Below are 15,929 nucleotides of genomic sequence, written 5' to 3'. Positions count from 1 at the left end.
GGAGAGACGTATGGGCCAGGAACAAATCGAAAACCACTCCACCGGAATCATCCTTGTTGAAGAGCCATCAGTACTGCTGCTGGAGTGTCCTCGGTGCACATGATCCAGCATTTATTACCCATGATGATGCCGTGCTAGCCAGCCTCACGCAGTCGCTGGCTCCTCTCTGTTGGCTGCGCCGCACCAAGCCGGGGGGGGCCAGGCGGCATCTGAGCTCCTCTCTGCAAGGAGACGAGCAAGACACAGAGTATGGGATGCTCCCATTTGCCTTCCAGAAAAACTTCACATCTAAACAGTCAAGCAGTGGGGGAAAAAGGGGGTTTATGATGCCACCTGCTGAAGCCCATGTATGCAAGTCCCCTGCCCCAGAGGGAGCACCACCAGCAGAGGTGCCAAGGGTTTTGTGCACGCAGGTGTGACAGCAACTGCTGCACCAAGCCGGGGGGCCTTGTTGTGACCTGCCCCTGGTCACCAAACCCTTGGGGTTTGCAGGATATCCTCAGCTCAGCCAGGACTGTCAGGGCACAGGCTGAGCTGGAGCAGTGGCAGAGCCAGCTGCAGGATGAGGACATAGGGCCACTGCTGACGATCATGCCCCAGCACCAGGAAGGTTTGGCTGGGGCAGCTGCTGGACCATAGCATCAAGAGCTGAACACTCACCCTAACGAGCTACCAATTACATCAACAAAGTGCATTATAGAATCACAGAATGGTTAGAGTTGGAAGGGACCTTAAAGATCATCGAGTTCCAACCCCCCTGCCATGGACAGGGACACCTCCCACCAGACCAGGTTGCTCAAAGCCCCATCCAGCCTGGCCTTAAACCCCTCCAGGGATGGGGCAGCCACAGCTTCTCTGGGCAACCTGTTCCAGTGCCTCACCACCCTCAAAGCAAATAAATTCCTCCTAATATCTAATCTAAATCTCCCCTCTTCCAATTTAAAACCATTACCCCTTGTCCTGTCACTCCACTTCCTGACAAAGAGTCCCTCTCCGGCTCTCCTGTAGGCTCCCTTCAGATATTGGAAGGCTGCTATGAGGTCTCCCCGGAGCCTTCTCTTCTCCAGGCTGAACAACCCCAGCTCTCTCAGCCTGTCTTCATAGGGGAGGTGTTCCATCCCTCTCATCATCTTCGTGGCCCTCTGCCGGACCCGTTCCAACAGGTCCATGTCCTTCCTGTGTTGAGGACTCCAAAGGTGGACACAGGACTCCAGGTGGGGTCCCACGAGCGCATTAATTTTAATGCTCCTCCATTTATGCCAGAGTCATTAGACTTTCGCACTCCATTTACCTGATGGTGTCTGGTAAAACAGCAGCTTATTATTAAAGCACCCTGCACCCCCACGAGCCCCGGGTCCCAGGACCAGAGCTCAGGCAGGGGCCTGCCGAGATCCCGATGGCGCGCAGGGATGCAGGGGAGGGTGGGCAGGCACCGTCCTCGCTGCCAACGCAGGTTTCCCAAGGGCAGGATTGGTGCCAGGCTGAGGGGAGGAGATGTTTTTGCATCCAAGAACATCCCAATCCCTCCGCACCCGGCGAGGCGGCTGACGGACCTGAGCAGCATCCCGAGCAGCAGTGTGCCGGGCACAGAGGCAGCCAGGGGCTCTTCATAGGCACAGAGCTGCCCAGCCCCTCTCACCCAAGCACACGGCTGGTAGAGGATGTCTGTTCATCTGAAACTACAGTTTTCACAGGAAAAAAAACACCAAAAAAACCCCCAGGTGGCATTTTTCACTCTTTCCCACTGAATTTTCAAAGAAGGCTAAAAAGAAGAAAAAAATAAAAATATTACAAGACAGTGCATAAACAGAAATTAATAGAAGTATTTTCACAGCATAAAAAAGCTTTTATAAATATCTGTGGAAAAATTACTGCTATTTTGGACAGCTGTGGAGTCAGCATCAAGCAACAGATTTTGCTGAGCATCTGCTCCTCTAGAAACACTTCCCAGGATAGAAAGCAAAACTCCCAGACTTCCCAGCACACTCAACTTGCTAATTTTGCCCAAGGAAATCTACCCCCCCCCCAAACCTATCCCTTTGCATTTCAGAGGAAGCGTCCCAAGACAGAGCAGCAGCACTGCAGACACTATGGCCCCCAAGCAGCCCTCCCTGGGGCTGGGCTGTGGTGTACGTACAACCCAGTGTACACACCGTACAGTGCATGTACAACCCGGGGTGTGTGGCCTGGTGGGGGCCTGCCAGAGGCTTTCACAGAATCACAGAATCTTCTTGGTTGGAAGGGACCTTTGAGATCATCGAGTCCAACCACAAAAAAAACCCCCAAAACCCCCACAAAACAACCACCCGCAACCACACCCCACACCCACCCACAAACAGACACAAACCCACAGTCTCGGGCACTAGAGCATGCCCTGAAGTGCCATGTCTACACGTTTCTTAAACACCTCCAGGGATGGCGACTCCACCACCTCCCTGGGCAGGCTGTTCCAGTGCCTGACCACCCTCTCAGTAAAGTCATTCTTCCTAATATCTAATCTAAACCTCCCCTGCCCCAACTTCAGACCATTCCCTCTGCTCCTGTCATTATTCCCTTGGGAGAAGAGGCCAACACCCACCTCTCTACACCCTCCTTTCAGGTAGCTGTAGAGGGCAATGAGGTCCCCCCTCAGCCTCCTCTTCTCCAAACTGAACATGCCCAGTTCCCTCAGCCTCTCCTCGTGTGACTTGTTCTCCAGACCCCTCACCAGCTTGGTGGCTCTCCTCTGGACACGCTCCAGCAGCTCAATGTCCTTCCTGCAGTGAGGGGCCCAGAACTGAACACAGCCCTCGAGGTGAAGCCTCACCAGTGCCCAGTCCAGAGGCACCATCACTGCCCTACTCCTGCTGGCCACGCTGTTCCTGACACAGGCCAGGATGCCGTTGGTCTTCTTGGCCACCTGGGCACACTGCTGGCTCATGTTCAGCCGGCTGTCCACCAGCACCCCCAGGTCCTTTTCTGCTGGGCAGCTTTCCAGCCACTCTGCCCCAAGCCTGTAGCGTTGCCTGGGGTTCTTGGGACCGAAATGCAGGACCTGGCACTTGGCCAATTTCCCTCCCCAAATACACATCTTTCACCGTTTTAATGCTAATCCTCCCCATAGCCCCTAGGCAGTGACAAGGGGCTGAAACACAGGCCAAGGCGGGAGGCGGCAGTGAAGTTCACGAGGCGTTGGGGAGCACCAAATGCTCCCCGAGAGCTCCGGTGGGAGCTGAGCTCCTCCTCGGGGCAAGCGGTAGAGGTCACACAGAGCAGGAGAAGTTTGGGGTGCTCAGCACCACAGGCAGCCGTGCTGAACTGGGGCTGTCCTTAAGGAAAACCCAGCAGAGAGCACGGAGATCGTGACCCTTGAGAGAGACTGGGACAAACTCTACGGCCGTGGCTGCTGGCTAACGAACTGCAGCCTATTATCTAACTACTGATCGATTAACGTTAAAGCACGAGGCCCAGCCCGTTCCACGAGCCAGCGGCAGCAGCATCTCCCTTCAGAGCCTGCGGCTCCAGCTGCACACAAAAAGGCCTTTCTTCATGGGAATTATTAGCAGAAACGGAAACCTCTCCCGTGGAGACAGAATAATAATAATAATAATAATTTTAAATAGTGGAACTAATGTGATTTGACCAAACATTTTGGGTTTTTCCCCTCCCCTGGGTAAAGCCCTTATATTAACGTTTATTTATTAACATAAGCCCTTATTGTAATTTGGCTTAACCTCCTGCTTCGCGCCGACGGGGGGCTGAGCAGACAGAGGGGACACGGGGGACGCAGAAGGGGCTTTGGAAGGCGCTGCTCAGGGCTCAGCTCCTGGAGACGGCACAAGGCGCAGGGACGGGGCTCGGGGGCTCACCCAGGGCAGCACCACCCCTCCCAGCCATCGCTCGGCAGGGCAGGGGCTCCCTTCAAAAAACAACTACTTAAGTATTATACAAGCCTACTGTTTTGTTTTTTGGGGGGTTTTTTTGGTTTTTTTTGTTTTGTTTTTTTTTTTTACCTTTGCCAAAATTAACTCTGTAAACTCCCAACGCCACGGCAGAGCAGGGGGTTTGTAAGGCTGTTTTAAGGATTTGAAAAATTGGGAGAGTAAAAAACAATAAAGAGTTCCGGCTGAAAACTTTAAAGCCAGTTCACCAGCTAAATAACGCAGTGAAGACAAAAAAATAACTAAAAATAAAGTTAGGAGGCCTTTAAGACTACGTTTATCAGACAATCTAAATATAGCAGCTAAATATAGCAACATTAGACTAAAACACTGCCTTTAGCAGGCTTAAGTTCTGACAGTTCATTTGCTATTTAACATCTACATGAAATCACTCAGTACCTTGATTTTTTAAAACAAAGACAAACAGTAAATTTATATCTGGTTAAAGACGCCCAAATCACGGTGAGCTAAACGCAGAGAAGGAGAGCAATACCGGAGAATGATGTAAAACCTAATTAAAGACCTTTGGCTGCTGCAGAATTGAAAACCAATTAAAACCCTCTTTTTGCCTAGGAAAGTCCCAGAAGAAATTCCTAAATCTTAATTTGTTCTGTCCTTATCTCTGCTGTGACAGGTCTCCGAAGCCTCCTCTGCCGAGCCAGGGAGATGAGAGAGGAGCGAGCAGGGGTGCAGGGTCTGCCTCCTCCTCCGCGGTCTTTAATTACGGAGTACCAGCGGACGCTCCGTTAGAGAAAGGGCTTTTAAAACCCTGTTTAAAATGCGATATGCGGGCCTCGATACCTTGCTAAGTGTAGCCCTTGAGGATGGAGGATGGTGTTCAGCCCAGGCCATGCCTTGCACCCACCACCTCCACTCTGGGTATATCAGCTGCAGCGCAAGTGAGGAGGCGAACTGAAATTTTCAAGTTTATTCCCTCAAAAATGACATTATAGGGATCAGTGCACTTCTGTCCTGCTGCCTGGGGGTAGTGCCTCAGCACTTTGCCAGATGATACCCTTTTGTTTTATTACTGTGGAGAATTATCAGAGACAGGCTGGGAACACTCGGAAAGCCTTCTTACAGGTTTCTATTTAATTTAAGAATCTAATCTAAATCCTTAGTAGCCTTTTCTTTTTGTTAAATTAATATTTAATTCCTTCCTTGCTATTTGAATGAATGCATAGCTGTGGTCAGCCAGAGAAGATGAAATTGGAAATTACAATTCTGGGGGTGTCATGCTGCATATGGGTAATGAGAACTAGGATTTTTTTACATGGATTTTGACATTTATTAATTTTCTTTAATGCCACTTTTTGTTCTGTCTGACAATCTCATTACGACCTGGGGTTTGAGAATCACAACCATGGCAAATGCAGACACCAGAGGCAACCAGAGGGCTCAGTGCTGCTCCCAGTTCCAGCACTGGGAAAATGCAGCCTGCCCACCACGTGCCCACCGAGCACAGCAATTGTCCCCCCATGCATCCCCGACACATTGATCAGGAATCCCAGGCCATCGAGACCCTCCGAAATGGCCAGTGCCATGCCAGAGGGGGAGCATCCAAGGGCAGAGAGGTGACGGTGCCGCACGTGCCAGGGACCTGATGCATCCCTGGAGTGAGACAAAAATACCTTTTCTCCTGCACATCTTCCCCTTTCGTTGGATGCTCCCTTACTCCTGTTCCTGTATTCCTTTTTCCTTCCTTCTTTTTTAGACCTCTAACACACTTTGTATTTTCCTCCCCAGCCAAATCAGACTCAACCTTCCCCACCCCTACGCCCAGCCACGCGGCCAGGTCATCTCTTCCCACCGCGGTCACCCTGCTCACATCGTCCCTCTCACCAGTTCTGGTCTCCTCACCCGGAGGACAGGGGAAAAAAAAATTCTCAGCAAAACTCTACAAGATGATGGATGACTGACCACTGCACTTTCCCCCTGGAGATCCCACAGGCATTGCTTCAGCTGGCAGTTTGCTGGGATTTTCTTGATTTAGCGTGTGTCCATGCAGGTTCCCAAAGAGCAGCTTGGGCATCGCAGGTTCTTTCATTATTTTTCCTGCTGAAGCCCCAGGCTCCGTCCAAGTCATCAGCTGCAGAACAGCAGCCTGCGCCTGTTCAGACACAAGGAAATATCACAGTGCTGGTATTTACCAGCAATCACCTAAAGCAAACTTTCACCTTGAGAACACATTGACGTTATTTAAAACTTGGCTCCTGGTGACTTTGCTCCCTTCGGCTTGTGCACACCACGATGGCAGCCGCAGCAAATTCCCACCTCGAGGATGCTGTGTGTCACCGGTGGGGCTCTCTGGCTTCTTCTGCTCCCAAGCCCCGGGGCTTTGGCTCCCCACGGACAGGGCTGGGAGCTCCCCCTCCGCCTCCAGCTCCCGAAACGACTGCGCTGGTTCTGCCTGGGGTACAGCTAATTTCTGCACAGCAGGTACAACAGGGCTGCGTTGTGGATTTGTGCTGGGAACAGTGTTGATCACACAGGGATGTGCTCTCCTTATTGCTGAGCCAGCGTTTATGCAGCATCAAGGCCTTTTCTGCTCCTCACACCAGCAATGGGCTGGGAGTGCACAAAAAGCTGGGAGGGGACACAGACGGGACAGCTGACCCCAACTGCCCAAAGGGATATTCCAGACGATCTGACATCACGCTCAGCAATAAAACTAGGGGGAGGCTGGTGGGGGCTGCTGCTCAGGGACTGGCTGGGCACCGACCGGTTGGTGGTGAGCAATTGTTTTCATTTGCATCACTTGTCTTTCTTGTTTTTTTAGGGTTTTTTTCTCTTTGTTATTTTCCTTTTAATTACAATTTATTATCGTTATTTTATTTCAATTCTTAATCTGTTTTTATCTCATCGCATGACTTTTCTCACTTCTACCCTTCCAATTCTCTTCCCCCATCCCACCATGGGGGGAGTAGGCAAGCGGCTGGGTGCTGCTTAGTTGCCAGCTGGGGCTAAACCACAACAACTTACGTGTTTGGTGGCTCAGCTCAAAACTCTCAAAAAGAACCCCTTTCTTCCATAGGGCCACAAGCCACCAGGCCATGCTGGGCACCAATCCTGCCAGAAACACTTCCTTTTGCCTTCCCCACCTCATTCACTGTGCTATGCACTCAGATGAGTGATGAGAGCTGGAAAACCTACCTGCCCTGGGGGCAAACTTTAATTGCAGCATCTTTTTCCCAGGATGGGAGCCTCAGAGGGCAAAGCTTTTCCTCCCCAGGGACCAGCTGTGATCCTGAGCTCCCACCCTCTGGCATCTTGGGCTGGGTGCTCCGGTGGTCCTTTTTCTTCAGGTGGGTGCACTTGTCATCACTTAGCGTTTGCCACCAGCCTTCAAGGCTCATTCCCATGAACTGGGGGATGACTCATCTGATCCGTTTACCACGCAAGTGAGTTTTGCTGCTGCACTCATTATGTGAAAAAGGCAGCTGTAATTTGGGGAAAGCAGCTCTAGTCCTGCTGGAGGAGAAGAGCCATCAGGAGTTCATTTAGTGCAGTTCAGCAGGAGCTCCGCTCATCAGCTCTCAGGCCATCAGATGCTTAGTAACAGGCAACTCCAATTGGGAATTAACCCATTTTGCCGTTACTGCTAAACCTCTGGGCTTAATTATTTTAAAGAAAGTATTTTAATCCTCATTGCTGGTCTTTCCCAGAGACCTCCCAGCCTCAAAGCGTTTTTACAAAGGCAAGTCCAGGACTTTAATGTAGGTTTGATAAAGAGCTCAAGGGGCCCCAGGCCATCAGAGCCATCCAGGTATCCCAAGACCATCAGCCTCAAGAGCTCTTCTACATATAGAAATAGGCGCTTTTTTTTTTTTTCCCCTCCCTCCACTGGTACAGCTAAAGTTTATTTTCCTTTATGTCAAGCATTTATTCCTGAACAACAGGCTGCCCTGGGAGAAGGATGGAGAGGGACCATCTAGAGTTTTGTGTGTTGTAAGATCACAGCAGGCTCTCCCTGACGCAAGTCACTAACAGCATGGCTAGACACACTAAATGACATAAAAATCTAGAGTGGACAATTAAATATAATTTCAAAGTGATACTTATCCTACTTAGAAAAAGCACTGGATTTACAGTGTCTAATCCTTTGCAAAATGTCTGTATATTAAATAGCAATATTTAATGCAACCACGTTTTCTCTTGGTGGTCTCGTTACTCTATCCTCTTGCTAAAAATACTCTTGATTTGTCTCTGGGAATACAGTAATTCTCATTAGCAAATCATGGTTAGTCTTATCTAATACAACAGCACAGATTAATATACACGGAAAATACATCAAAGAAACTAAACGCTGGCTTTATGCCTTTCTGAGTGGTAAAAACGGTCAAAGTGATCAGTTATTTTCTTGTGAGAATGTAACAGGAAAGAAAAACCCCAAACCACTACATGCAAAAGCTAGCGATAATCTTGTGCGTGTATAAATTCGATCACACACCTCATTGTGCTCAGACCATGCATCTTAGCCATAGCTACATCCTTTCGTGCCCTTCATGGCACATCTTGGAGGTCCTTGACACAAGCCATACCTTCCTGGCCGGGTTACGTACCTGCTGGAAGCGCCACCTCAAAGTGCTCTCCTCCTACGTCACGCTCATCTGCATTTCTTAAGTCACAGCTTTCCAACATCTCTTCGTTACAAGAACTTGGCCCCTGAATTACAGGCAGTCGCTTGTTGAATTTCTCCGGAGTGGGTGTTGCTTTCACATCAGCCCTGCAGAAATACTCCAGCCTGTGGGATGCAGCACGATCCCTGCCTTGCCCTTTCGCACAACAGCTTAATTTGCAAAAAATGAAAAATAAATTAAAAAATTATGTTTTACAGAAATGTTAAAGCAAGCAACTGGGAATTCTTATGACTACACAAAGCACTTCCAATGAACGTGTCAGTCATGGGACTGGTTTGGGCTCAATCGTTGCATAAATCAGTTCCCCTAATTACCAGCAACTAAGCTATTTGTTTAGATGACTTACAGGCAAGAGAAAGCACCAGGTTACCTTGTAAAATAGCATCAGTAAGACAAAAAACAATCACACCCACAGGTTTATTTTTATTGTCGCAACAAAGGTTACCCATCAGTGAAGAAATGTGATGATGTTCCTTGAAACACAGGACAACACTTTGGGGGTAAAAAAAAAAAACAACCAACCAACAATCCCCAAACCCCAGACTTACAGGTTTTGCCGAGCAGCGGGACCCTCTTGGGATCTGGTTAGACAGTAAATACCACTTTGCATGCAAGAGCTCGTTTGCCTTCTCTGCTTCGTTTAGCTTCTGCATTGAGAAAATGAAGTGAGCAAAGTAATTCTCATATTCTCCAGACAGCATCCATCAGGTCTGGAGATCACCCACCTCAAAGAGCAGGGCTGAGCCAGGAGCAGCCCCCAACGGCCGGGCAGGTGGGCGCTGAGCCCGGTCCCTCTCTGGCATGAAATCCGTCTGCAAGGGATGAGGCCGGGCACCGTGACGAGATGCTCCCGTGCCTGGGGGAGAGCTGTGCCCAGGGGTGCGGGGGCTCTCAGGTACCAGGCAGCCTGGCAAAGGGGCACGCACGAGGCCCGAGTGCTTCCGTGGCCTCCACCACCTTCTTTGAGCAGCAAAACCCTCAAGAACCTATCAAACAGGCTGAAAGGTAAGCAGTATTTTTACTAAAACTGCTTTAAAATCCCTGTAGCTTTCATAAAACTCTCATTTTACCAGTAATTTTATCACTTTTATCATGTTTTGGTGAAAACAGCTCCCTTGCTGCTTGGTGACAGCCACGGACAGAACTCACACCACCCTGTGTCTGTAGTAACGCTAGCAACACGCTCAATTTTTTTTTCCCCCGAGCTTAATATTATTCGAACTAGCTTTTCAAGGTAGGCAAATCTGATCTGTGACCCCCACACAAACACCTCACCTCGTTCCGCATCATTCACTGGAGCTGGAAGGAAAATGGACTTTAAATGAACACAAAAGATGGCAACGGAGTATTTAACATTGCATCTTTTTCACCGGAGGGAAACCAGTTCTCCTGTTACATCCTTCATGTTTATCACCATATTCAGCTGTCAACACACAATTATTGGCAACGGACAGTCTAATAAGTAACTAGATCAGTCTAATAAGTAACTAGATTTACTTCTACTGAATAAGTAAACTGTAAAGCTTTCTGGAGTGCCTAAAGAATATATTTGCTCTTATGTTGTCTGTGATTACACCACTGAAGTCATAGCGGTACGGTAAATGGAGCACACAAATACAGGGCTATTTGAAAGACCTGAATAGGACTAATGTTGCTGGTGAAGCAGCTGGAGGGGCTCTACGGTTTCTAAGACCAAGTTGCCGCTCAACCTACTGCACCTTTTTCCAGTGTCCTAATGATGGAAATAATGGTGGGGGCTGGTAAAGCACTTCCTACAGCAACAGGGAGGAGCAGGGCTGAAACTGCCACGTATTCGCCACGCTTTTACAACCAAGCGTTGACGTATAAACCATCATCCACCATCTGTGATGGAACAAGCACTAAAAATGGAAGAATGAACATTTAGCTGCTATTTAGCTGTCGTGGTTTCGGCCGAATTTACCAAAACCAGACCGACAGATGGCCCTTCCCCCCTCCCCCCAAAAGAGAGAGAGGAGAGAAAGAGATAATGAGATTTGGAAGTTTAGAATGAACTAAGCTACTTTAATGAAGAATTAATATTAAAATAAAAATAAAGAAGAAAATAATGAAACAGATACAATATATACCAAACCGTATCAAGCTCCCAGGGTGACAGTCACGTCACCGGCAGGCACTGGGGAAGTCCGAGACTGGACTCAGCGACGGATGGGAACTGGATTCCAGCTCTGGAGTCAGGAACACATGGATCGGGATCAAAGGCAGATGGACAGACAGAGTCCTCTCTGGACGTCGGCCATCGCAGGAAGGGGCTGACCCTTTGATCCCTCAGCTTTTATACCGAGCGTGGGGCAGATGGGATGGAATACCCCTGTTGGTCAGGTTTGGGTCACCTCTCCCGTCCACTCCTCCCCACCAATGTGACCCCTCTACGTTTTTTCCGTTTCCGACCCTCTAAGGGGGCAAATAAGGAAATTGGCTGCCCTTGGTTGTTACAGCAATAAGGATAAGCAAGGGCCTCCCTGCTCACCATCCCTTGGCATGGAGCACAAACATTGGGCTGATCATTCTGAGAACCAGCAGTTTTCTCCACAATGTGCCATTAATTTCAGAGAGTTAGAGGAGGCCTGGCCAGGATGTAAAGTCACAAAACAGAAAATTGGTTCGGTTTTACTTCAAACCGGGACATTAGCCACTCAGGTTTTCTATTTAGCCATTCAAGGTGACTTGTTCTTTTGCCCTTTTTTTTACAAGGATTCATCCCACTCCATCTTGACAGCTTGTTTACAGTTTGTTTCTAGCCACAGACAGCTGCCAGATGTGATGTGATGAGCAAGGCAAGGGCAGCCTAAACACAGCACAGCAGAAGACACGCCACGGGACCCCAAGCTCCTTTGCAGGCTCTGATGTCCCCAGCGGTCTGGGAGCTCCCGTCGGGCGGCAGAGCCACCCCCCCAGCGCCAGGCAGGGCTGGGCTCCAAAACCAGGAGCAGACCCAGTCCCTCTAGAATTACAGAGAAAAAGCAGGCGGCTCAACTCTTTCAAGACAGGAGCGTTTTCAGCTCAGTTCCACTATCATTAGCAGAGTTACTAAAATAATTACCGCGGTGTCATGGTTTGAGAGAACCCATAACAATCTATTGTCATTAGACAATTATTCTATCACCCGATGACCCCTCCCCACCCGGAAAGGGGAATCGGGGAACACAAAGAAACACAAGGGCTGAAATATAAATAGATTTAACAGACTAAGACTAAATAATTAACAATAATACTAAGGAACCAGTATTAATCCCGATACTGATATAAGATACACAGGAATTATACTCAGCCAATTCCATCAGCAGAAGCCGTGCGCTCCCAGCAGGGACAGCCAATGTGGGACACTGGGAGCGCAATGGCTTCAGGAGGAAGGGAAGGGCTCAGGGCTCCGGCACCGGGGCAAGGAGTTCTCTGGACCCGCCACCATCAGGGAGAGAGCCCCCTACGCAGCAAACTTTTCTAATTTATATTGGATGTGACGTTCATGGTATGAAATAACCCTGTTGGCAGCCTGGGTCAAATGCCCAGGCCTTGCTCCTCCTCGTCCCTGCCCCTGGCAAGGCTCAAAAACACTGATCTTGAATCCCACAGAGCCTGGCTGGCTATAGAGTAAATATTTTCACAAATTCAGACACTAGAGTCTTCTAAAAGTGCAATTTTGCCCAGCATTAGAAGAAAAGTTAGTCCTGTGTCTCTCAACCCAGACAGGCGGTTGAGCCTGTGCACTGGTGACCTTCTCCTGGATGCCACCCCCGCAGTGCCATGGGAACAGGAGTTGCACCACGGGCTCAGCAGAGCCACAGCCGCTCCGATCCGCAGGAGCAGAGGTGCCTGTGGGAAAACCCTCCCCACTAATATTTGGGGTTGTTAGACACACAGACATCTGTGCGTTTTCCAAGCAAAGGGTGTAAGGACCAGGAGTGAGAGGAAAAACAAAGAAATCGCCTAAGAAACTGTCCTGGTTTGAGAGACACCGGACTGATTTCCCTTCTAATGCCTGGGAAAACGGCACTTTTAGAAGACTCTGGTGTCCGAATTTGTGACAATATTTACTTTCTCGCCAGCTCTGGGGTGCGGGTCTCAAAGTCTCGGTGTTTCCGAGCTCCCCAGGTGCGAGGATGAGGAGGAGCGAGACCCGGGCACTTGATCCAAGCTGCCAACAGGGTTGTTTCATACCATCAACATCACATTCAATATCAGTTGGAAAGTTTGCTGAGGAGTTTCTCTCTCTCCCTTGCTGGCTGGGATCCAGAGAACTCCTTGCCCCGGTGCCGGAGCCCTGAGCCCTTCCCTTCCTCCCGAAGCCGCGGCGCTCGCAGGGTCCCACATTGGCTGTCCCTGCGGGGAGTGCACGGCTTCTGCTGGGGAACGGGCTGGGGATGGTCCTTGTGGATTTTATATTGGGATCAGGATCAATACTGGTTCTTTAGTGTTATTAAGGTTAATTATGTAGTCTTGTTCTATTAAATCTATTTATATTTCCACCCTCTTGTTTCCTTGTTTTGCCCCAATTCCCCTTCCTGGGCAAGGACAGGTCATCAGGTGAGGAAATAATTGTCTAAACAACAATAATTGTAGGTTTGTCAAATCATAATATAAACCCAATTGAGCATCTCTAGTGGTAGTAAATTCCGATCCCTGAGGCCTTAACACTGCATGCTTTGGCTTCTCAACAAAACCCAAGTAACACATCCAGAGAAGCAGCCACTTTGCAGTCTTTTGACATCACTCCCTAGTTCTGGAAGGCACAGGAGGCAGCCAGGAATTCCTACTCCGGTGTAACGCAGCCGAGGACGTGCTGTCCAGGATCTGCAGATGACCAGGTCACAGCCCTGGTCGGACCGCGTTACCCACTGTTCTGGCTGAGCATCTTTACTGAAGGGTGTCAAATCACACGGGTGAAGTCCTCGGTCAGCGAGCAGAGACCGACAGCTGAGGAAGGGGCATCCCCCCTCTGCGAGAGCAACCAGCAGGTCCAGGGGCTGCTGGTTCCCGTCCCACCGCAGCGACGGGCAGCATTTTGGCAGAGGCATTGACCAGCAGGGACCAGCCCCTCCCAGCTCAGATGCTGCTGGCCAAGATGCCACCACACTTTTCAAATGGATTCTTATGCGGCAGAGGGGGACGTTGTCTCACCCACCTGTGGCAGCGCGATTCCAGCCTGGCTGGAGCTCAGCACCAAACAGGACACCCGGCCAGGCTGTGGCCACCTCCCATGCCTGAGCAGGACGGTTCGGAGCCAGGAAGGGCAGTCTGGGCCGCGTGAGACATTTAATCTGCACCACACCAGACTTTCACTCAGTTACTCCCGCAACCATCCCAGTGAGTTGCAGCAATTCAAGAACTGTTTTCATGAAACAGCCTCATGAGGTTCTCCCATGCCTTCCATGTGTGGTCAATGCAGCCAACTGACAGTGTAGTCTTTGCTGTTGACATCAAAAAGGTCTGAACCTGACCCATCATCTTCCTTCAAGGCAGATCACAAGATATCAGGGCTTTTGAGAAAGAAAAAAAAATAAATAGTATCAATAAACAGACAGAGAAAAGAAGTCCTTCAAACCTTAGATGATCGCCAGCACCAAAAGACTGCGATAAGTCATTTGCTGCCATTTCATGAGTAAGTGAGCACAGACTTCCCAGCTGGCTTAGGAAAGGAAAGAGAAAGGTCTTTCTTTAGCAAACGGGAAAATCAGGAAAATAAAGATGTAGCAGCCCCTCCTGCCAAGGCTCAGTCCCTGAACTCGGCTCACGGACAGGTCCCAGGGCCGAGAGTGCCCCTCCACGACCCCCCAGCCCCGGCTCGGGGCAGGCAGCAGCACGTCCCATTGCCGCAGCTCCACGATGCTCCCGCTCTCGGGACACTGGTTCTGCCTTCCAGCTGCAGCACTCGGGGCTGCTTCCAGCAGCTCCCTCCCTCCATCCCTTTAAGATTTGGTCATATGGGGGTTTCTCCAGCCTGTCGGCTTTTGTATCTGCATCTCACACCTTGAGCTCTGCTGAATTCTGCCCCATCTACGGGGGCCGAGCAGTCAAATGAAGGCAGGGTTTAATGGCTCCATACCGCACCGTCAGCTCCGGGGGGCACAGGGAGGAGGAGACTCAGAGCAGGGGCTTCTGTAAAAAGGAACTCCTGTCATTTTTAACTTGTTTGCTAATTGATAGGTTGGTTTCATACTGCTCAAAATAGTAACTGCTATTTCCCTTCAGCTAGTGGACTGTTAATGAAGCCGGAATTTGTCCCAGCTCCCATATGGCACACGTCATCTCCATCAAGTTATCCAAATTCCAGAAAGTCCACATTTATAAGTGTATAAATATGGAAGAGGAAAATGAAATGTGATTCCTTAAGTGCATTTTCTGGAGTAACCCTAAGCTGCAGCTGTTTATTGAATGGCGTGGTTTCTCATGCCACATGCTCTTAGAGGAAGACCAAAAAATATTCATCTTAATTTGGAATCGACAGCAAAAATGAGGAGCGAGACGAAGAATGTGAGATTTTTTTAAAACTCCCAGATCTGATGCCCAGTCTAATGAAAATGTACGTTTACAAATAGGACGGGTTTTCTTCAGGGAGGAAGAATGAGGGGGGGAGCAAACCGGGCTGCAGCCTTTTTCTCACCAGCATCCCCAAGTACAGGAGACGCGCCTGGTGACGGGAGGAGGTCTCCGTCACCTTCCCAAATGCTCAGCCTCTGCATGCCCCAACCTGCCTGGAATCAGACACACAAAATGTGGGAGAAATATTTAAGTAGAAAATATTTAAGAGAAATATTTTAGTAGAAAATGGGGGGGGAAAACCCCTGACCCTCTCCAAAATCAGTGGCTGACAAGTGCCAAAACTGATAGATCTCATCCAGACATCCTTCCAGTGGCCTCTGCACGCGATGGCCGGGCTCCAGTTCACCCCACGCTTGGAGAGCCAAGATTCAAATTACTCCCATGAACAATCAAGGATTTAAAAAATAAATAAATAAATCCTTCTTCTAGGCTGTCGGATGGAGAGATTTTCAGGGTTCTGCTGCCTGCAGAGGAGCCAGGCGATGAGCTCAGACAGGGACAGCCCCCACCGTCACTCCCCTCCGGCTTCCCAGTGCTGACGGATGGAGCCCCAGCTGGGGCAGAGCCGTCCCAGTGACAGCCCCGTGGCTCGGGGTGGCCGCACGACGGCCCGTGGCTTGGAGCGGCCCCTGTCCCTGCGGGGAGCAGACAGAGATGGGATTCGAGGCTGGGTGCCTCGGAGCGCGCCATGCTATTCCACGGCACATGACAAAAGTCACAGCTTGGGGAATAAGGCAGAGATGTTTGATTTCTTCCCTTTCCTGGCCCTGTGTCACCGCAAGCCAAACGG

This window comes from Numenius arquata, chromosome 5, assembly GCF_964106895.1.
Source record: "Numenius arquata chromosome 5, bNumArq3.hap1.1, whole genome shotgun sequence".
Lineage (NCBI taxonomy): Eukaryota > Metazoa > Chordata > Aves > Charadriiformes > Scolopacidae > Numenius > Numenius arquata.
Note: the sequence above shows the minus strand (reverse complement) of the source record.